This window comes from Mus musculus, chromosome 12, assembly GCF_000001635.26.
Source record: "Mus musculus strain C57BL/6J chromosome 12, GRCm38.p6 C57BL/6J".
NCBI classification, from domain to species: domain Eukaryota; kingdom Metazoa; phylum Chordata; class Mammalia; order Rodentia; family Muridae; genus Mus; species Mus musculus.
Window position 1 is genome coordinate 85,640,420 of NC_000078.6, and position 24,076 is coordinate 85,664,495.

A 24,076-nucleotide genomic window follows, 5' to 3' on the forward strand; every position below is an offset into this window, starting at 1 on the left:
AAACTCAGGGAGAAGAAATGAAGTCACTACTTGTTGAAGCCTTAACTGACAAATTCGAGCTCCCGTTTGCTACCTACAGTAGCACAGAGCAGACCTTCTCTTGTACAAACAGCTCAACTAAAGCTCGGAGAGAGCATGTGTGACTTACCCAAGGTCACTCAGCTAGCAAGAAACAGAGCTGATATTTGAACTCCACCTCCAGAGAAACAGGGCTTTCCCCATCACCGGCTGTCTCTGCTCTTACAAATGGATGTCGCCTCCCTGAGAACAGGAAGTGTAGGGGTGACCACTATAAATATAAGGTGGGAGAAAGCCCTGTAGACTCTAGAACAGTGGCTCTCAAATGTGTGGTCATGACCTCTTGAGGGAGTCACAGATCAGATATCCTGTATATCAGATACATACATTACGATTCATGAGAGTAGCACGGTTGCAGTTATGAAGTAGCATCGGGGATGATTTTTTGGTTGGGGGATCACCACAACACGAGGAACTGTGGTAAAGGGTCTGTAGCATGAGGAAGCTTGAGGACCACTGTTCTAGAGAGTTCTGGATGTGTTGCCCGAGATGGTGTAATGAAGCAGCGATCCCAGCCAAGGAGTACATGACCTGGGGATACACATATCTCTTATCTCCACAGTCAGACTTCCTGCTCTGCAGAGCTGGAACAGCTCAGAGTCATTCACACAGTAACCTGCCTTTACTCAGCAAGCTAGGTGTGTTATCTCAGGTTCTGTCCGGGCTCCGTGGGACAGGCAAGGTAGTTGTCATTAGCTGCCTTCTACCCAGAGGCTAGCCCAGCTTCAAGTTTACCCAGCTGCAGAGAAACGGGATGGGAGCAGACTCAAAAAATGAAAACACTGCTTCCTGGAAATGTACTTCTTCCCGGGGCTGGGTAACTTCTTGATGTTGAAGTGATCTCAATCACAGATGAAGCCTGGCTGGGGGCGGGGATGGAGCAGATGTGGAAAATAGGTCACTGATAAACAGTTGGTCCCTCTCTTCTTCTCCCTGAGTTCCCTCCATCCAATCTGCGTGGTGTGGTCTGTCTACACAGAGTCCCAACCTGGAGACCTAGCCTGGCCAGCTTACAGTCTGCCATGGCAACACACAGTTGCCTGTGTTCCTTCAACCCTCTTTAGCCAGGAGAAAGAGCAAAGTGAGAATCAGTAAAAAGCCTGTAGATGCCCCTGCAGGGTTACTGTTCACCCCCGGCTGTGGCTCTTCTAGTTCCCTGCTGGGATGCCAAGAGCTGGCCTTTTTTGGAGCCAGCCCTCTTTAGGCTACATAGATGGCTGCTTCCCCAGACCGGTGACCTGAACTGCTGTCCCTGCCATAGTTTCACTCACTGGCTTCACCATCAGAGAGCCAGCTCAAGGGTGTTTCCTTGTGTCACACACTGCCTGTGTTCCAGCTGGCTGACATGGCCTTTTGGGGGGGGGGTCCGTCCTGCAATCTCAGAAAGCCGAGACAGAGAGAGGAGGACCTCACCCAAGGTCACAGACCTGCTAGGTGGCAGTGCCAGGATGCTATTGTAAACTCCTCTGGTAGATAGCAGCTGGGCCTGCCCCTCCCTGGGAAAGGAAAAGCACTCGCCGTCTGGTTTGTCTGTAATGAGACCTCAGCAGCTAGAGGATGATTGCAGGAGCCATGGCACAAAGCTTCATGTGCTCACAGCACACTCCGAGTCTCCAGTGATAGCTTATTTCTCTGCTGCTAAAGTGAGCCAATGTAAGCCATATTAGATGATAGTAAAGGCAGGTTTATTGGGAAGCTGCAATCGAGTGAGGTCACTCACCCCAAGGACCAAGGCCAGGGAAGTCACCATGGGAAGGGGGTGGGAGAGAAGAGGAGGAGGAGGAGGAGGAGAGAGCAATATGTCTGGATTATAAATATAGGGAGAAGCCTCTAGGGGAAGGGCAGCTCAGCCAGCCCTGGTTGGAAAGTTCGGGGTTGGGGGCAGGGTGTACCAGGTAGGAACTGAGGGATGCTGGGAGAACCTGGAAGCCAGGTCTGTTTGGTATGTAAAATATTCATCTCAGTCCCTTGTCCTGGGGTCTGAAACCAAATACCCAGCTCTAATGCTTATCTACAAATGAGAGCTTAATGTGAATACACACACACACACACACACACACACACACACACACACACACACACAATCTATAAAATGGGTCCCAGTCTTGGGTGGGGGGGATGTCGTCAGGATCAAAGAAGAAATGGAAGTAAGTGGTATTATCCTACCTTCTGTTAGTGATGCTAGTTGGTATTTACCGCATAGCATTCTTTGAATACCTCTTTGTCTTCTAAAGGCAAGCTGCACAGAGTTTGTGTTCTGACCACGACTTGTCCCCATGACGTTACAGATGCCTAAGGCCCAAGACTCCACAGCTCCTACAGCTGTGTCAGGTTCATCATTCCTGAATGTCCAGGACAAAGCAAATCAATTTTGTGCAGTCACACATCCTGAAAAGGATAACAGAGACACAGTCACTGTCACCAGAGTAGGATGGTCAGGGTGTCGGCTGCAGGAAGTGTCCATCTTCCCTCTGCCCATGGGACTCTGGGGAGAGGAATGTATGTATCGATTCAGTGAGGACCAGGGTGTCAGAACTTTTTCTCTGACCTAGTAGTTCCTACCTGAGAATGGACTTAGCAGGAGCTCTGTCACAGACTCCCCCAAAATGCCCAAGAATCCACTGATGCCCTGTTTATGCCCAAGGAAAACTGGAGGTAACCTAATTCCCTGTGGAGGTAAGACAAACAAATGATAGTGTTTCACAAAATTGAGTGTTAGCCCTTAGAAATGAGCTGTCCATCATTATAGATGAATCTCAGAAACAGTGGGAGAGTGAACTACACATGGATGTCATGCCGGGAGGTTTTTTTTTTTCAACACGTAAAATGGTACATTCGTTATTAAGGACACACAGAGATCCGGGAGCAGGCAGAAGAGCAAATGCAAGAATGCTATAAATACCAAAATCAGTGACAGGGACTGACTGTGGGGGTGGGCAGGGACCAGCAGTGGATTCTACAAGGATAAGTAGGACACGGGTTTCAACTGTACCTGTATGTGTGACTGTTCCTTTCCCTTTTAGTATAGTCATTAAAAGTAGAGTGACCCCAGACTTGTCAGAGGCGGGCTGTGTGCTCCTAGGCAAGGTTTATATTCTGCCTTTGTCTGGTTGGTGTTTCCTGATAAAAGAGAGCAAATTGCGATGCAATTAGAAGATTTATGGTTGTTGGTTTTTTGGGTTTTTTTGTTTGTTTGTTTGTTTTAGGATTTTTTTTCCTGTCTTTTGTTTTTCCATTCTTTCCTTAGCAAACTCAGGAAATAAAAGCCACTCTGAAATTACAATGGATTGCAACACTTGACTTTGTGCAAGTTCAATTGCATATCTGGAGGGAAAGGGAAGCAATTCAGAGTGTGGGACTTGTTGGCCTTGCCCTGGGGAGGTGTTCTGAGGGTGTTACCCTGGAAAGCATGGCTGCGCTCTGGCTCAGCAGCTCCTGATGCCCGAGCACGGGGGTGGGAGGAGAGCTAAGGTGCATTCAAGGTTAATCCCTGCTCACTAGTTCATACCCTATTCCCCTAATGCTGATTTCGCAACCCAAGCCTGTGTGCAAAGACTCCAAAGTATCCTTCCCTAGAGATGCCAGGGTGTGGGGACAGCTTGGGGAAGACAAGAGCCCAGTGGATCCTGCTGCACCGCTTCCTGCCGCTGCTGTGACATTACCACAGGGAGGATGACTTCGAAGAGCATGTATCTCATCAACTCTCAGCTCAGGACTTCAGAAGTGTAAAATGCGTATACCTGGCTAACGCCAAGGCTTTGGAAGGATTGACCTTTCTGAAGACTAAGGGGGAGAATCCTTGGTTTTTCCAGAGCTGATGCTCACAGTCCTTCATTCAGAGCCTCTTCCCTCTCCAAAGCCTGTGGTAACTGCTCAAGTCCTTGCATGCCCTGTCCCCCTCCTCCGCCCCCAGCTCCCCCCCCATCCCCCATGCCTTGTTCTTGCATGTCAATTGCAGTCAACCCCTCTGCTGAGTTATGGGGGGGGGGGCTCTACAGTTTAAGGAACCTCGTGATGACATCGTTTCCACCCAGATCACCTAGGAGAACTATTTTAAAGGCTGGTTAACAGCCTTATCTCCAAATGCAAACTTAGTTTCTCCTGGTTTTTGACAATAGGCTCCAAGGATTAGAATGTGGTTCCCTAATCATTGTGGCCAGAAGGGCTGGCTATTATTCTGCCTACCACTGAGGAAATGAAGACTTGGAGATCCTTCCTGCTGCCAGGAAAAATAGGCTATACTCCCTGTAAGTACCACAAATATGTGGTATAGCTCCACCCCACCCCCACCCCACCCCCACGCCCCTAGTGCCTGGCACACAGACCTGTGCATAAACTGACAGGTGTGTGAAACAATGCAAACCCGGGCATGGCCCCGTACAGAGATAAACATGTGGGAAGCCGTTGCAGAGTGGCAGTTGGCTACTGCTGGCCACCACACATACATAGGCAGTGAAGGTTCTTTTGCCAAGACAAGTTAACCAATCAGATGTGAGACACGCCTCTCCTAGGCCTATATAAGCAGCACCAGTTCTGGGCTCGGGGTCTTTTCGTCTCTACAATCAAGCTCTCCCAATAAACGTGTGCAGAAGGATCCTGTTGCAGCGTCGTTCTTCCTGGCTAGTTGAGCGCGCGCAAGATAAACACACAGAACACCAGGACACCCAGGGTTGTTCACAGGAAATACCAAATGATGAGGCTCTCCTTTCACTCCTTCATGTTACCTTCTGAGAATTTGAAAACAAGCCTCTTTATCATACTGGCATGACTTCATCATTTGAGAATGCCTACATTTGGTTGGTTGAGCTGGGTGCGCTGTTTCAGATTAAAAGCTGTGAGGCCTACACAAAACCAAGCCATTCAATATTCCAGCACGGAGCAGAGAGGGGCTCAGATAACTCTCACCCCTAGCTGAGGAGCAGCTTTTAACAGTTGCTTTGAAGGCAGGAAGCCATCTTATTTAGGATTGTGGCCCCTGGTAGGTTGGCCATGCTCCAGTGGCTGCCTGCACGCATGTGTGTATGGGCGCCACCAACTTTTTAAGGACTTGAAGCGTTGGGAGTGAGGGGCAAGTGGATCCAGAGGAATGAGGAAGGAGTAGAGGCTTGCATATGGCCCAAAAATGTTATATGAATATGTAACATTCTCAAAGAATAATATAAATATATTAACTATTTTGAGAGACTGACTTCTTGCTAGGCTTCTAATACAGCAAAATTGGATATGCTCTATACTGTTCTAAAGGACAGCACACCCTGGGCCGTCTCTTGGACACCTAGTGTTTCCAGTCCTGACTCTGCTTTTTTCTATAACCCACTCTGAGCAGGTATGAACAACTCCACACAGGCACATGCAGATGGCGCCTCCTACAGGTGCAGGCCCTAAAAGTCCTGCTTCCTGTCCTGGAAGTCATCTGTGACACACACACACACACACACACACACCCTACAAATCCAGGGAGTCAATGCTTCTAGAGCCTTCTGTGATTGCTAGGGGTGAAGAGAGTGTGGAGAACTCTCTTCCCTTTCATCCTCCAGATACCTGGTCCTGAGGACCCTCCCGCCGTCCCTGGGGAGGTCTTACAGGGTTAGGAAAGGCCTGTTACAGGTTGCTGCAGAGAGGAGATGCAGAGGGAAATTGTAGAGGGGAGGTGCAGAGGGGAGCTGTAGAGGCGAGTTAGCCGTATGACATGTGTCCCGGTTGTCTCTCTCTTTGTCCTACTATGTCCTTCCTGCTCCCCCTCTGCCTCACCCTGAGCATAAGGCTTTGTTTCAGGATGTGCTTTGCAAGGGCCAGGCTAAGCTGTCAGAAGTGGTGGGCAGTGGGGAGCACAACACCTGACTTGTGTGGAGCACAGCTGCTTGGATATTCTACATGGACTGACATGTGACACAGGTAGTAAGGGCACTCGTGGCACAGTGCTCTGAAGGCCAGTGACAAAGCTGGGGTTGATGGTTACCTTTTGTCAACTGTTTTGGAAGTCAGCTGCCCATAAGTCTACAATTTCCATGAAAGCCAGAATTCACCTTGGTAGTGTTCAAGGGCGCCCGTGGCTATATAGCATCGTACCATGCTGTGCTGAGAACTAAGCCCAGAGTCAGATTGTAAAGGCAACAGACCAATCTATGAATGGATGACTCTTGATGAAGTTCCTTTCAAGAAGCCACTGGGTGTGGTGATGACACCTTTAATCCCAGCACTTGGGGGGCAGAAGCAGGCAGATCTCTAAATTCAAGGCCAGCCTGGTCTGCATAGTGAGTTCCAGGATAGACGGGAATACGCGGAGGAACCCTGCCTTGAAAACACTAAAATCTAAAAAGGAAGAAAAGCTTATTTGTTTGTTGTCTGTCTTCATACCACAGTTTGCTTATTGAGCTCAAAGAACAGCCTAAAAGAATCTGTTTTCTTCCACCATGTGGGTCCCAGGGATCAAATCCAGGTGGCCACCCTCAGCAGTAAGCTCTCTCACCTACCAAGCACATCTCCCCGTCCCCTTGATGAATTCTTTTATACCCAATTCAGGGCCCTAAAAACAAACAAACAAACAAACAAACAAACAAACAAACCACCCTAGGGCAACAGACCCTAACACCTGAAATTAGGAGGGGGTGTTTGGGTGCTATAGAAAGCAGGCAGAAGCCCAGCGGCGTGGTGGCACATGCTTTTAATCCCAGCACTCCAGAGGCAGAGGCAGAGGCAGGCAGATTTCTGAGTTCGAGGCCAGCCTGGTCTACAAAGTGAGTTCCAGGACAGACAGGACTATACAGAGAAACCCTGTCTCGAAAAACCAAAAAAATAGAAAGAAAGAAAGAAAGAAAGAAAGAAAGAAAGAAAGAAAGAAAGAAAGAAAGAAAGAAAGCAAGCAGAAGCCATGAGGAACAAGTCAGTAAGCAGCACCCCTCAGTGGCCACTCCATCAGTGACTGCCTCCAGGTTCCTGCCCCGCCTTCCCTCCGTGATGAACAGTGCTATGGAATTATACGCTAAAATGAACCCTCTCTTCCTCAAGTCACTTTTGGTCACGGTGTTGAGAACGACAGTGTCACTTTTGAGAGGGATGGCGCCTGGCCCCAGCCTGCCCCACAGTGGCGAGTTACAGTCACATCCTTCCTGTCAGTGCTTGCCAAACTGGAAGGTGTGCACTTGGGATGAAGACTCTTGGGGACTGCAGAGTCCTCACGTTCGTTCTCCAGACTCAGTGGCTTTTGGTGGGAAAAAGCTGACTAGACTCATTTAAAACCGTTCCATCCCAGCAAGAAATCAGAAATGATACCACACCCTCTGCACGGGCAACTGCAGAGAAAGAGCGCCTGAAGCCAGAACCCAGAGGATGCGGGTGATCGTGGTCCCAACAGACCCCCATTGGACTCACTGACCCCTGAGAAGGGTGGATTGCAGAGGGTGATGGTTGACTACTGTGATTCTAGACTACTGTTGGCAGTGTGCTGGGGGGTGGTCACTCAGGCAAGGCATTCTTACTCTCCATCAACAGGTAGGATAAATAATAATAGTAGTTCACTTTAACTGGTACCATTGCTTGGATGTTGAACATCTTCCAAAGGCCCATGCGTTAGTGACTTGAACCTCAGCCTGTGGTGCTGTTAGGAAGTGGTTGGACTTTAGAGAAGTATAGCTATGTAGGAGGAAGTTAGTTCACTAGTGGTGTGTCCTCAAAGAGGATATTGGGACCCCAGCTCCTTCCTCTCTTCTTTGGGTTTTCTGGTTGCTAGGACATGAGTGACTTCCTGTGCCATGGTCTCTGGCTCATCACAGGTCCAAGGCCACAGGGTCAAGCAACTTGGAACCAAAGCCTCAGAAATAACAGACTAATCCCAAGTGCATGGTTATCTTGGATATTCTGTTGGAGCAGTGGAAAGCTGACTAATAAATGGCAACTGTTTTCAGTTCTAATTGGTAAATGTATTCTTCTCCTGTTTCACCAATGGGAGGGTCTAAATCAGCTTCCTCTCACATGGGAAAGCCAGAAGCATCCGTTCAGTGTCTAGCTTAGGGGTTACTTTGACTCTCCCGCTCTCCATCCTACTGTGACTCATGGGAAGTTTGGGCCTCTTGACACTCCATAGTCTCCTGAGGCTCCCACTGGATGGGTGTCATTATGCTCACGAGACCCTCAGAGCAAGGAGTGGCAATCACCAGACACCTAGTAAGCACAGAGGTGAGAGACAATGGGAAAGAAACCCTAGGTGGATGTGTCGACCTGCCACGTTGACAACATTCTCAGGTCGCCATTGGTCTGAAATCTCCAAAGCGTCCCTTCAAAGCAAGACTCAAGTTACTGCATGTTATACCTGCCACAGAGAAGGGGCCATGGCCTTAGCAGACCTCTGGGTTTGGAGACAACATAGTTTAAGTATTGGGGATAGTGCTCTAGCCCATGCCAGTGACTTGGAAACCTGACAGTTTCCAGGCTCTGCAGATTGTCCACCCTGCAGCTGTAGCTCATCCGTCATCTATACCATATAACTAATGAGACACCAGAGCCAAAAAGGCCATGGCACATTTGGCCTCCTCTAGATGGTTCCACTAGACAGAGCCCAGGGTAGTCCACACTAACCTATACCTGGTGTTGGGAAGTCCTTTGCCATCTCTTGCCCAGAGACACTCAGGATTTAAATGGAGGCCATTCAACCCAACAGTTTCTTGAAATGGCCTCCTCCTCCTCCTCCTCCTCTTCTTCCTCTTCCTCCTCCAGCTTGGGCAGGGGAGGGGGTCATGCAGAAAGCAGCAGCCCCTCCCTCATGCTGGGGTAAGAGAGGATGTGGTCCCATGTGGACTCTGTTTTGCTTTGCAAAGCTGTGTCTATTCCTCCATGCTCAGATTCCCAAACCAGGTAAAAGGATAATCACCCTAAAAACAGCTCTTTCTGCACATGGTGACCTGCTGCACCTTGCTGTCTCTGTAAATGCCTCAATTTAAAAACTCTTATTTTTTTTTAAGATTTATTATTATTTTTAAGTACACTGTAGCTGTCTTCAGGCACGCCAGAAGAGGGCATCAGGTCTCGTTATGTGTGGTTGTGAGCCACCATGTGATTGCTGGGATTTGAATTCAGGACCTTTGGAAGAGCAGTCAGTGCTCTTACCTGTTGAGACATCTAGCCAGCCCCTATTTTATTTTATTTTATTTTATTTTATTTTATTTTATTTTATTTTATTTTATGTGTGTGGATGTTTCCTTCCTTCTTACAACGAACATGTGCTGTAGCTTAGGGAAATTTGTCGTGTGTGTGTGTGTGTGTGTGTGTGTGTGTGTGCTAACATTCCAATATTTGTACAGCAGCTCTGGTCCCTGTTCCCCCCATCTCTACAGTACAGGTGCCATCGTCCCTCAGCTATCCCAGAGCTGTTTCATCTAGGGACCAGAAGCTGTCCAATAACTTTAATTTTTTTCCAATCCTGTTTTTAGTGATGGTTCTTTCTTACACGCGTTCGCGACCGGCCAGGAAAGACGCAACAAACCGGAATCTTCTGCGGCAAAAGCTTTATTGCTTACATCTTCAGGAGCCAGAGAGCAAGAGCAAGAGAGCAAGAGAGCAAGAGAGCAAGAGCAAGAGAGCAAGAGCAAGCGCTCTATTGCTTACATCTTTAGGAGCCAGAGCACAAGAGAGCAAGAGAGAGAATGGCAAAACCCCGTCCCTTTTAAGGAGAATTATCCTCCGCCTAGGACGTGTCACTCCCTGATTGGCTGCAGCCCATCGGCCGAGTTGTCGTCACAGGGAAGGCAGAGCACATGGAGTGAAGAACTACCCTTGGCACATGCGCAGATTATTTGTTTACCACTTAGAACACAGGATGTCAGCGCCATCTTGCAACAGCGAATGTGAGGGCAGCTCCCCACAGTTCTTAAACACTTTACCCTCCCTTCTAGCCCACCACCCACCAGAGGTAGAGGAGAAGAAAGGATACGGGGACATGGACCTGTTTAGAAAGGTTCTTTGGAGCAACTCCCATCAGTGTTGTCTAGCAGTTCAGTTCACAGGTTAGCAGGCAGCAGCAGCTCCATCCACTTGCAAACACTTCACAGATACAGCAGCAGTCCAGTTTGGTAGAGTTAGGATAGCAACAGTGGTGACACAACCTCTCTCTAGAGGCAGGCCTCAGCCTAGGCTCGAGTCAGCAGGAGGGACCAACAGGAACACCAGGAGAAGTTCTCAGCTGTGCCTCTCTCAGGGACGTGAGACCCACAAGTGTTGCACAGCTAGTTGTACCAGCAAGACAAGCTCTGTCTCCATCACGCTGTGGAGTCCTATTTATACCTTCCAACCATCACGTGACCTGTGTCCTCCACGTGCTCTTGCTTCAGCACGTGCATCCAATCAGTCCAAGTCTGCGAAAGCGGCAAGAAACTGCTGCACACCACCAAAATTGTTTGGCGTGCTTCTCTACGGAGTCCCGACAACTATACAATGTAAGGCAGACCAATACATGTCTGTCACTAGCAAAGAATCTTTCATCAGGTGTCCTTCCACAGGCTTGCTTTAGCAGAACATCCTCTCCCCTGTGTCTGCTTTAGTAAAACCTTCCTTCATAAATCTGCCTTAGCCTTTCATACCTGTGTCCACTTTAACAGAATGTTCCTTCACGTGCTTGCCCCGGCAAAACACCATCTGACCAACTTTCCAAAGAACCCTTAAGTTTCCACTTCATTGTCCCTGTCTAGAATTCTTTGTCTTTGGTGCCACGAGACACTCAGTAGCTCTGCAGCCCCCCAAAAGAGAGAAGTCTCAACAAACCCTTCACAGGCCTCAGCAGATTCACCCTCCCCAAGCCCCAAGTCCTTCTAGCCCTGCTTTCTGTAATATTTGTAGCCCAAGTGGGAAGGGTAAGGGTGTTCTCATTCTCTGTTGTTTTATTGGTTCCCCTCACACACACACTTCTTGAGATCAAGGCTCAGGCCACTCTTCTCTTAACTCAGCCTTGAGAAATGCCGATTGCAAGACAACTCCTCCAGATTTGGGGACCTGAGTGGCTGAATTCTCCATGTTATCCGGAGTTGTGGAAAAGTGCTTCTTGTGTGTGTGTGTGTTTTGGTAGGGACAGGGTCTTCCATACCCCAGGCTGGCCTCCAGAATGCTATGGTAACTGTGTGGTGCTGGGGACTGAACCCACGTCTTCTTGCGTGCTTAGGGGAGCACCTTACAACTGAACCACACGCCTTGCTTAGAAGCCCGTCTGTAAAGGCATTAGGCAAAGCCACAGAGTCAGTCAGGTTCACGAGCGGAGACCTTTTCATTCCTATTAAAGCTTCCTGCCAGGCTTTAGAGAAGTGGTTCTCAACCTGTGGGTCGTGACCCCCTCAGAGTTTCATTTCAGATATCCTGAATATCGGGTGTTTACATTAGGATTTGTAACAGTAGCAAAATTACATTTATAAAGTAGCACCAGAAATAATTTTATGGTTGGGGTCACCATAACATGAAGGACTATATTAAGGGTCACAACATTAGGAAGTTTGAGAACCCCCTGCCCTAGAGAAAGCCTTGCTCTGTTAGGAAGAGAGGACAGGAAAGTCCAGGGTATTTGCTGGGTCTATGAAATAAGCACAATGCGCACTATGGAAGCATCGGGTTCTTAGGGAAGGGCCAGTAGGCCACGGTTGGCTTGGTGTGGGGCAGTTGGAAGGCAAGCAGCCATCACTGCTGAGTCCAACTGCATCTGGACTCCTCCTCTAACGAGCAGGTGACCCATGTGAACGCTCTGTTCCCATCCTTCTGATGCTCAGGAAGTTAGGACTTGGAAAATGACATTGGCTTTCATCATAGACTGAGAGATTCAACATCGACTGGGATTTAGTAAACCATTTGTGGAACTATGAGGCCTGTTTGTGAGTATAGATGCCTTGGGCGGGGATTGCATTTGCAGCTGATTCCTCCTCCCTGGGATACTTGCGTTAGTAGTGTGGTTAGGCAGAGGCAGCTAGACTAGGGTACACTGCTCCTGCTCAGCGCTGCCTTTATTTAAACCCACTTGGAGAAATGCTGAAGTGTTCCAAATGGCCATAGTTAAGAGAGTGGTAAGAAAAATCACAGGTTACAAGAAATAACCGCAAAAAGACTCATCTCCAAAATATGTAAAGAACAGCCCAAGGTCAACAAGAAGAAAGCAGATGCGGGGCAGTGGTGGCACACACCCTTAATCCTGGCACTCCTGGAAGCAGAAGCAGGTGGATCTTTGTGAGTTCAAGGCCAGCCTGATCTACACAACAAGTTCTATGACAGCCAGGGCTACACAGAGAGATCGTGTTTCAGAAATGCAAAAAGAAGGAGGAGGAAGAAGAGGACAAGGAGGAGGAGGGTGGAGAGGCAGCAGCGAACAATTGCATTTTAAGGCAAAATGGCTGATAGCCTCACTTAAGAAAATACACAGATGACAAGCACATTGTCAGGAGAGGATTATAAATGGCACTGACTTGCTACTACAGGCTTTTTGTCGTGACTCGAATCCAAGTCACAGGTGCCACTCAGTCCTGGGGAAGCTGGGGGTTAACAGAGTTGCTCACTCATTGCTGGTGGGCATGCAAAGCCATACAGCTACTCAGGAAGACAGCTTGGTGGCTTCTCAAAAGCCACATCTAGGGCTGGTGAAATGGCTCAGTGGTTAAGAGCACTGACTGCTCTTCCGAAGGTGCTGAGTTCAAATCCTAGCAACCACATGGTGGCTCACAACCACCCGTAATGAGATCTGATGCCCTCTTCTGGTGAGTCTGAAATCAGCTACAGTGTACTTACATATAATTTAAAAAGCCACATCTACTCTGACTGTATGATGCAGTAACCGGGCTTCCTTACAACTTGACCAAATACCAAATAAGAGAAACTTCTGTCCAAGCAAAGGCTCAGCAAAGTCTGCTCAGAATTGCTCCAAATGAGGGCTGGGCGAGGGCTCCATGGCTAAGGGTGCACATGTGAAGACCTAAGTTCGAATCCCCAGCACCCATGTAAAACTTGGTGCCTGTAAACTCAGAGTTTGATGCAGAGGGAGGTGGATCCTGGGAACTCACTGGCTGGCCAGCCTTGCCAAGATGGTGAATTTCCAGTTCAATGAGAGGCCCTTTCTTAAAGGAATAAGGTAGAGGACAAAAGATACCTGATACCCTCCTCTGGCTTCTGCATACCCACACTTGGGCACTGACCACGCACAGAAGAGGGGGAGGGGAGGAGGAAGGAGAGAGAGAGAGAGAGAGAGAGAGAGAGAGAGAGAGAGAGAGAGAAGAGAGAGAGCTGGGTGGTGGTAGCAGTGGCAGCACACGCCTTTAATCCCAGCACTTGGGAGGCAGGGGCAGCTGGATCTCTGTGAGTTTGAGGCAGTTCTGATCTATAGAGCAAGATCCAGGACAGCCAGGGTTACACAGAGTAACCCTGTTTTAATTAAAAAAAAATAGCCGGGTGATGGTGGCGTGTGTCTTTAATCCCAGCACTTGGGAGGCAGAGAGAGGCAGGCAGATTTCTGAGTTCGAGGCCAGCCTGGTCTACAAAGTGAGTTCCAGGACAGCCAGGACTACACAGAGAAACCCTGTCTCAAAAAAACAAAAACCAAAATAAATAAATAAATAAAATTTTAAAAAAAATGATTCTAACTAGGCAACAAATGCAATCTATTCTTCAGTGAGTGCACTACAAGCTGGTATGTTCTGTAATGTTAGCAATATAAAGGCCTGGGGTCCAGAGCTGTCAAGATGGCTCAATGGGTAAAAACCACTCGCTGTGAAAGTCTGAGTTTGATCCCAGGAGAAATGAGGCCACAGAGTTGCTCTTTGACCTTCACACATGTGCTAAGGTGTGTCCCAGCCCCCATATTATACACATACGTACAATGATAGATAGATAAAGATAATAATGTTCAGCAAAGTGAAGGGAAAAGAAAGGAAGAGGGAGGAAGTTATCAATCCATGAAGATCCATGGAGGATGCCTGGGTGTGTACTGCTCCAGTCAGGGAAGGATATACAGAGTGGACTGGCTAATCGTATATCACCTTGACATAAGCTAGAGTCACCAGAGGAGAGAGCCTCAGTTGATAAGATGCCTCCATTTAATCCAGATATAGGCAAGCCTCTAGGGAATTTTTTTTAAAGATTTATTTATTGTTACATGTAAGTACACTGTAGCTGTCTTCAGACACTCCAGAAGAGGGCATCTGATCTCATTATGGATGGTTGTGAGCCACCATGTGGTTGCTGGGATTTGAACTCAGGACCTTCGGAAGAGCAGTCAGTTCTCTTAACTACTGAGCCATCGCTCCAGCCCTGGTCACTTTCTTAATTAGTGATCAATGGGAGAAGGCTCAGCCCATTGGGGTTTCTATTAAAAAACAGACTGAGCAAGGTATTTTGTTACAACAATGAAAAAAGTAAGTAATATAACTGAGTTGTATATATGTGTGTAAATATGTGTATGCATAATCTGCACATATGTACCTTCATATTGTGCAAGTCAGATCTTGTCAGGTTCTTGGTTTCAGAGATTCTCAGTCCGTGGTTATCAGTGCTTCACTGCCATGGGTCTAACAATTTTGAGAGTGACCTCGAATGCTGACCCTCCTGTCTCAGTCGAGTCTTCAGACATCACAGCTCTGACTGAAACATTTACTACAACTTCCTGGAGGTTCCTAGTTCCTAAGCCAGAGTCATCCAGGTGAAGAGCAGCCCGGAAATTTCTGGATCTCCGCACTCCCTGAGAGAACACTGATTCTTGTTTAAACTGCTGAATAGGGGGATATTTTGTTACGAGGCAACAGATGACTAATACATAGTTGCATCTGCTACAATGAATTCAGTACGTGCGCGTCACACCTCAACACAGAGAGAAATGTAGCCCAGTAGTAAGCCCAGGGAAAGGGAAATGGATTGAGTGAGCAGCCAACTATTATCTATGTGAAGATTCTGTGATCCCTCTCTCTCTCTCTTTCTTTCTCTTTCTCTTTCTCTCTCTCTTTCTCTCTCTTTTAAAGATTTATTTATCTTATGTATATGATACACTGTAGCTGTACAGATGGTTGTGAGCCTTTATGTGGTTGTGGGGAATTGAATTTTAACACCTCTGCTCACTCCAGTCAGCCCTGCTCACTCCGGTCAACTCCACTCACTCAAGCCCAAAGATGTATTTATTATACATAAGTACACTGTAGCTGTCTTCTGACTCACCAGAGGAGGGCGTCAGATCTCATTACGGATGGTTGTGAGGCACCATGTGGTTGCTGGGATTTGAACTCATGACTTTCAGAAGAGCAGTCAATGATTCCTTTCTCAATTGACAGATGCTGTGGTCAAACCCATGACACATAGGTACGAGAGGTCTCACTTCTGACTGCCTGTTGCCCGTTATGTGCGCCACAGTCACCATGGGTATCGACAAGAAAATTAGAAGCACTGAATCCAGGTTTAAATTTTATTTTATATATTTTAAAAATTCTAAACGTAATTTTTCCTTTAATCCTTTGCCTTTTTATTTTTGGTGTGTGTGGTGTGAGCCTGTGTGTACCACAGGGCACTGGTAAAGGTCAGAGGACAACCTGTGGGTGTTGGTTCTGTTCTTCCACTGTGTGAGTTTTGGGGACTGAACTCTGGTCCTCAGTCCTTGTGACAAGTGCCTTTATACGCTGAGCCATCTTACAGGCCCCAGACTTTATATAACAGTTTATAAAAAAGAAAAAAAAACCCAACTGTACTCTGTGATCACACAGTCTCAGGGGCAAACAAGTGTTCATGTGCTATGAAAAAAAGACTTAAAAAAAGAATATAGTGGAAAAGTAAAAGTATTCTTCATGGCAAGATTATGGTTGGCTTTCTTTGTTCATTTTTATATATATTTGGTTTTATTTTAATGTTTCTTTTTGTAGAAAGAACAGGTTTTTGTGCACATTATGTGGGCGCTACATGAAGCACAGCTTGCTTTTAAACTTAAAAAAAAAACTGCTTGTCTATTTTATTTGACTTCGGTTTTAGGCGGTGCTAGGGATTAAACCCAGGGTCCTATGCATGCAAGCCAAGGACTCTACCACTGAACTGCATCCACAGCTCTGTAATTTGGTTTTTATAAGATGAGGAAGCTGGGTGGTGGTGGTGGAGGCGGTGGCAGTGCACACCTTTTTAATCCTAGCACTCAGGAGGCAGAGGTAGGCGGATCTCTCTGAATTGGGGGCCAGCCTGATCTACAGAGTGAGTTCCAGGACTCTGTCATCTCTGTCAAGACAGAAATCCTGTCTTGAAAAAAAATGATAATAATTTTAAAATGAGAATATATGTGTCATTTTTTCACTAGGAAAGATACAGTTCTTAAAACAGGGTCTCACTATGCAGTCCAGGCTAGCTTAGCTTAGAACTCTCTCCTGACTTTGGACTTCCTGCCTCAGTCTCCCAAGTACTGAGATTAAAGTCATAGAGAAGATAGTCTTTGTAAAAATCAAATGGAAATGTACAATGCCAAGTGGTCTACACAGGAGACACTGCAAAGGGAGCAGGCAGGCAGGGGCGGGTGGGGAAGCTGAGCTCTGATCAGGTTGAGACGGAGCTCTCTGGTAGCTCGTGGGGCCTTTGGGAGCTGCCTGGAAATGAAGCCCAGAGCGCCTCCTCGGATGATTGGTTGGCACACTGTTCTCTGGGTTTTCTCCTGCCTGAACTTTTCCCGTCAGACATGCCTCAGGCCTCCTTGATGTTGCAGCCTGCTTGAGGACGGATCTTATTTCTGTTTCTTACGGTGGCAGAGAAGGGTGGTATCCTCTGTACGCTCCCCCACCACACCCCCATCCCCACCCCACTTTCTGCTTCTTTCTCCCTCTGGCCTGCCAGGCTCTGGGCTAAGCCTCATGATAACAGGCCATGGTGGACTGGAGATTCCAGGGTTTTGATTCTGAGCTCCTGAACTTCCTATTGTGTGATGTGGGACTAGTCACTGGACTATTTGATTTTAGTTTGTTGATCTGTAAAATGGGCCTGAAATAATCTCTGATGGGTGCTACCCATCAAAATACCACGTGTGGCACACAGTAAGACAGCCATGGATGTGAAGATGGAAAATAGACAAACCCCTTGCCCTCAGGCAGCACAAACTTAGGGTGTTAGAGAGAGAATTACAGATTGAACAACTGAGAAATGGAGTGTGTGTGTGTGTGTGTGTGTGTGTGTGTGTGTGTGTGTGTGTAACCTGCTGGTCTGGGAGGTAGGCTTTGCAAAGGACTCTGTCTTCAAATGAACTAATGACTTGGTACCATCCTCCAGGACTTGTTCTCAGCTGGTGTGGAACTGGGTCCCTACTGATTGCCTCCTACTCTCCTCCTTGTCTCCAGACCTTCATTAAGCTGTAGACTCTTTGCCCAGAAGTCCCTTCTGCAGAAAGAAAAAAAAAATGGATGTTAACAGAATCGGACTGAGTTATAGTCAGTTTTTCTCCTGCTATTAAAAGGAATTATGGGCCAGGGAGACAGCTCAGTGGGGAAAGTGCTTGCTGCCTAAGCATGAGGACCCCAAGTTCAGAGCCCCAGCTCCCACATGAAACTGTGGGAGCAGCAGCATGTGTCTAATTCCTGCAGTGCCTAGCTCTTGGGAAGTGGAGACAGGAGATTCCCTGGAAGCTGGAGGGCCAGCTGGCCCGGCCTACATAGCAGTGAACAGGCTCTGCCTCAGATAAGGTGGAAGGTGAGATGGTAAGGACAGACACCTGAGGTTGCCGTGGCGTGTCTACCCCGCAGATCTCCCCCTCTCCCATGCCAGAAAACATGCACTCTCTCTCTCTCTCTCTCTCTCTCTCTCTCTCTCTCTCTCTCTCTCTCTCTCGCACACACACACACACACACACACACACACACGCACACATGCATCATACAGAGAAAGAAATCACAACATTTCCACATGCCCCTAAAAGTATCAAAGGCCTCATGTATTACTTCCTTAGGGCCTAAAGCCGTGGCTCTCAGCCTTCCTAATGCTGTGAGCCTTCCATACAGTTCTTTGTGTTGTGGTGACCTCAGCCATAAAATTACTTTTGCTGCTACTTCATACCTGTAATTTTGCTACTGTTACGAACGGTCATGGAGATCTCTGTGTTTTCTGATGGTCTTAGGCAATCCCCGTGAAAGGTCCGTTTGGTTTCCCCCCCCCCCCCCATGGCCTCATGGCTACTTAGTTCGTGGCTTGTCACAGGAAAATAAACACAGAGCAGGGTATTCAGCCCTCCCAGGAGATTTCAGGCCAGTAGTAGAGGCAGAAAACAAATTGAGGGTGCGTCAGTGTACGACTTCATTTTAGTAACATTTTAGAAGAGTCTCACTCAGATGCACTGAGCACGTATACTTCTTGGCTTTCTTCAGTCACCAAGGGAGTTCACAGATAATTGTTTATTCCTTTACTTATTTTGGTTTTTGGAACAGGGACTCCGTTGCACTACAGCCTAGCCTGGCCTCACCCTTCCAGAGATCCTCCTGCCTCAGCCTTCTGACTGCTGAGATTATAGGCATGTAGCATCGTGTGCAACCTGATGATACGTGTACATCAAAGGTCGAGAGAGGTCATCTTCCTGGCCCAAGATGCTGAGCCTGTCAGGGACAGAGAAGGAGTTCAGTCAAGGCCGGGGTCCTGAACTTCTGCCCACTGTCTGGCTACTTGAGCAGGAAAGGTTGAATGAAGTCAGGTTGTCGGGGAAGGAAGGGTGACTGCGTACAACAGTTGTGACAGCTTGGGCTCCTGCCTGCTGCCAGCCACCTGGGGGAGCCTGACTTTGAGGATCACTCCTCTGCTGCTGTCTGGGGTCCCTTGGCTGCCTCTTCCCCTCTGCCTTGTCTCCCCCACCTGCACCCCATCACCCTAACTTGGCTAGGTTGTAGGTTGGGGATCTCCATCTTTATGTGATTGCAAGCCATCTAAGAGGGCAGAGATGACAAGCCATGCAGTTATCCTTTGGGCATGGATAGGGTGGAGAGGCAGACCGGGAAGCTTGCCCAGTTGCCATGGAGACAATGATAAGCCCCCAAAGAGAAGATAGTGACATGTGTTCTAGCTTACAAAGCACTTCCTTCAATGTTCTTTGTTCCTTAACTCTTTATTCAAGGCAAAGCTGCTGATGTCATTGCATCACAGACTGGGGCAATAGTTCACGTGGTAGAGGGCATCTTGCATGAAGCTGTGGGTTTGGTTTGCCAGCATTGCATAAATTGGACATGGTGGAGCATGCCTGTGGTTCCAGCACTTTTGTAAAACACAGGGTTGTTTTTTTGTTTTGTTTTGTTTTGTTTTTTCGAGGCAGGGTTTCTCTGTATAGCCCTGGCTGTCCTGGAACTCACTTTGTAGACCAGGCTGGCCTCGAACTCAGAAATCCGCCTGCCTCTGCCTTTTCCTAGCTCTGTTCACTGAAGGAATTTAAGGATATCCTCAGCTACATTGTGAGTTCCAAGACAGCTTGGGTTTCATAGGACCATGCCACAAAACAAAACAATATATTATGTGTCATGGGACTGTGGTAGTTCCTGGTGATCTTCCCATCTGTGGCCCTAAAGGCTATCATCTTTCTTGGCTTCCTTCCTCTTGCTCCCACTGAACTGCATAGTTGATATTTCCTAATTAACTTCTCTGTATCTTTACTTTGACTCCATTTAGACCAGTTCATGTCATTGTCAGGTAGTCACCAGAGAGGACTGCTCCAACACAAATTTAAGTCAATAGAAAGTCTTTATTAGGCTTTTTGGACAGGGATATCGAGAGGCAAGATGTAGCTACTAGTATCCCCCAATTTATATGGTAAATCCACCCGGATTTGCCACCAGAAGATTTAGATTGAATATGGCTTACAAGATTAGGATTCTAGTTGTTGTGCCTAGCGATTAAGTCACCATTGTTTCTGGGGAAAAAAAAAGAAAAAGAAAAAAGAAAGAAAGAAAGTCTTTATTAGCCAGCCAGTGACAACACTGGGTTTTCGGGATCCCAGTGTAGCCCTGAGCCTTTCTTGGGATGGGCTTTTAAAGCACAAACCCCATGTTTTGGGTTGACATACTTCAGCTAACAAGAGCAGTTCGCCAGAAGTGGAACTACAGAAACTAAAAAGTAAGGTTAGTTACATTCTGAGACTTTCCCAGAGCCGTGGACTTTGATGGGTTAGGCCTTTGTTTTAGTTTTGGCAGGTGATGGTGTGTTCACAATGAGTTTTACAGCCTGAATGGCATTTCCATCATGGAGTCAGTCATGCTAAGGTCTGGTGCCCTGCTACCAGAGAACAGAAAGTCAGGATGTAAGGGCCTGAAATCCAGACAGGCCTCCTTCTGAATCATGTGACAATAAATTCTGTTGGGGCCATGGCACACACCCCCCCCCTCTCCGTGTGAATAAGGCAGCCTGGCTCCTGGATGCAGGTGGTGGGGCCTCTTCACCTGGTACCGGCTCGCTTGTCATTCAAGGTTCCCTTCAGGCGTGGCTGAACTTTCAGTGGGTTTTTGGCTTGAAGCTCACCCAACAGCGAGCCGCTGACTAGAGGAACTTAGCCTTTGCTTGGGGGGTTGGGGGGGGAGGTAAGCAAAGAAGTGGTTTGGAGAGCGAAAGGCTCAGTTTGCCTCTGCCTGGTAGCCCATGTGAAAGGCGCTTGCTTCTGTTTGAGGTGCAGGGTGTCTCCGGATGGGACCAGGAAGTGGTAACTCCTTCAACCTGGCCGCCCGTTCACACCTTCAGTGACTCATTTTGATGAAACTCAACGGAACTCCAAACACCTGCACACACCGTGGAGTATTTTCAGATAGAAAGCTTCCCAGCTCCCTTCTGTACAGACCCCAGGAAACAGACCCACCAGAGGCACCAACAGCCCGAGAGAACACTGTTCCTGACTGCGCACACCTCCTTGCTCCCGTTTCTGCGCTCCTGGATACAGTAAGCACTGGCCTTGAGGGGTCCAAGGCGAGCAAGTAAAACACGCTGGGGTGACTGTTTTATGCACACCCATCAGAGGCACAAAACATATACATACATGGGGATGCATGTGTTGTGTTTTTATAAGCAGATCACTAATTTGCATATTGTGACTGATGTCAGTTTTATAAAATAAAAATTCGAGTTATGTGTGTATCTAAATTTATGTCTCCCTAGATGATAGAATTATAATAGTTTAATTGTTTTGTTTTGTTTTGTTTTTCGAGACAGGGTTTCTCTGTGTAGCCCTAGCTGTCCTGGAACTCACTTTGTAGACCAGGCTGGCCTCAAACTCAGAAATCCACCTGCCTCTGCCTCCCTAGTGCTGGGATTAAAGGCATGCGCCACCACACCCGGCTCATTTCTTTCTTTTATTTTGTAAAGAGTACACTGTAGATATACAGATGGTTGTGAACCTTGTTGGGAATTGAATTTTAGGACCTTTGCTCACTCTGGTCAGCCCTGCTCGCTCTGGCCCAAAGATTTATTTAATATTATACATAAGTACACTGTAGCTGTCTTCAGCCATGCCAGAAGAGGGAGTCATATCTCATTACGGGTGGTTGTGAGCTACCATGTGGTTGCTGGGATTTGAACTCAGGGCCTTCAGAAGAGCAGTCTGCTCTTACCCGCTGAACCATCTCACCAGCCCCCTTCCATTCTTCCTTTCTTCCTTCCTTTTTTTTCCACATTGTTTTCAGACTGCACCTTGTTTAGTAGTCTAGGCTGGCTTCCAATTCCCCAATGATTGAGCTATGGGTATACTCTCTTCACCTACTTTGATTTTTTGTTTGTTTATTTGTTTTTTTGTTTTTTTGAGACAGGGTTTCTCTGTATAGCCCTGGCTGTTCTGGAACTCACTTTGTAGACCAGGCTGGCCTTGAACTCAGAAATCTGCCTGCCTCTGCCTTCAAAGTGCTGGGATCAAAGGCGTGCGTCACCAACGCCCAGCTGATTCACTTATTTCTTATTACAAAACTTTCTGTCTCTTTCCGCCATTTTGGCGCCTATGGAGGCCTGCTGGGAACAGGACTTCTAAAAGCAAGTGTGTCTGGAAGGCTGTGGTGCAAGGCCATTTTTGCTGGCTACAAGCCAGGTCTCCGGAACCAAAGAGAGCACACAGCTCTTCTTAAAATTGAAGGTGTTTATGCCCGAGATGAAACGGAGTTCTACTTAGGCAAGAGATGTGCTTATGTGTATAAAGCAAAGCAAAGCAAAGCAAAGCAAAAACAAAACAAAACAAAACAAAACAAAAAAAACAAAAAACAAAAAAAAACCCAAAAAAACAAACAAACAAACAAAAAACAATACAGTGACCCCTGGAGGCAAACCAAACAAACCCAGAGTGATCTGGGAAAAGTAACTCGGGCCCACGGAAACGGTGGTATGGTTCGTGTCGAATTCCGAAGCAACCTTCCTGCAAAGGCCATTGGACACAGAATCCGTGTGATGCTGTACCCATCCCGGATTTAAACTAATGGAGAGTAAATAAATAAAAGCAAAACAAAAACAAAACAAAACAAAAACCCAAACAACTTTCTGTAATTGACAACGACACTAAGGACCACTCTAAATCCTTGGTCCAGAGGATGCTTCTTGAGCCAGATTGGAGACCCGCTAAGATTCCCTTCTGAGCTGGGGAAAGCCTTGCCTCCTCTAACCAATATCTTTGCTGCCCTCCAGTGGCTATCTGGGGCCGCAGCACGCCTACTGTCTCAAACTGCCTATTTCTTCTATTTCTATTTCTATTTTGTTTCCCAGGAACCCGGTTTCTTAGAACTGGCTTGCTTTTCCGAGTTTGAGGGCCATTTATATTCAGTGAGGTACTCGGGTGTGACCCTTTTCAAGATCCGGTGGAAGTGTCGATCTTGTTAATCTCCAAAAGATCCCAGCTCATTGCAGACCCGAAAGGGCCTGAGTAGTGGCGCTGAGAGCCCACGTTCTCACAGAGGAGCCGCATTTGGTTTTTGTTTAGGGTCCTGACTGCTGAAGTCCACCAAGCACACCTTTCCAAATGCTAAAGGCAGTGTTTCTCCTGAAGTAGGAGGAGGTTTCTGCTTTGGCCTTCCACTCCCAGACGTTTTTGTATCAAGCTAATTGCTCCATCTCTCTGTCCTTCATCTGCCGGGGGGGGGGGGGGGGGGGTTGTCATCATGCCTTCGGGATTTTTTTGTTTCTCTGTATAGCCCTGGCTGTACTGGAACTCACTCTGTAGATCAGGCTGGCCTCGAACTCAGAAATCTGCCTGCCTCTGCCTCCTGAGTGCTGGGATTAAAGGTGTGCACCACCACGCCCAGCATGCCTTCGGGATTTAACACACACACACACACACACACACACACACACACACACACTGTGCCACCCCCAGCCACTAGCAGGGGAGCCGAGTCGCTTTTCCTGTGGCCATGGCTCACAGACCTGTATTGTCCAACCCTGTGGGGGAATCAAGGCTGCAGTCCATCACGCTGCAGCCACAGTCAGAAATCAGAGAGGGGTGGGTGCTGTTCTCAGCTTTTCTTCTCTTTATTCAGCCCAGGACCCCAGCCCATAGAACTGTACCAACCAACCACCTCCGGGAACACAATCTAGATACTGCCGGAGAGGCTAATCTAATCTAGGGCCCAAAGCTTGTCTTGTAGGCAGATCTAGATCCTGTCCAATTGACAATATTAGCCATCTCAGAAGAGATAGCTTATCTTCATTTTGCAACCAAGAAAAGCAAGATTCAGGCAGGCTGAGTTTCCAAAGGCCGCACAGCAGCTGGACAGTAGAGTTTGATTCTGTTTCAGCTCCCAGCAGCCCCATCCTGATGGGGATGGCTCTTATTGATATATTTTAAATGAAAAAGATATTTTTATTCCCCACTCCTACTTGGTTGAAATGAGGGAGATTCCAGTTGCCGCCACAGATAGGCACCACGGAGGTGGCTTTATGCATCTCTCTTTTCATGTCTGCAGTGGTACATAGAGGCACTGTCATTTGGTAGATGGGTGATTTGGGAGGGGGAGTCCAGGCTCTTTCCATCATTGCTTCTGATACAGGCCAGGATTCCCCCTGGTACTTCTGAACTGTTCATGTGGCACTGACTTAAAACTTATTG

General features: G+C 47.5%; 1 pseudogene; it reads left to right on the forward strand.

Annotated features, from left to right (window-relative positions):
• The first annotated feature begins 2,354 nt into the window (after positions 1-2,354).
• Gm33312 lies at positions 2,355-22,475 on the forward strand (annotated as a pseudogene).
• Positions 22,476-24,076: the final 1,601 nt, after the last annotated feature.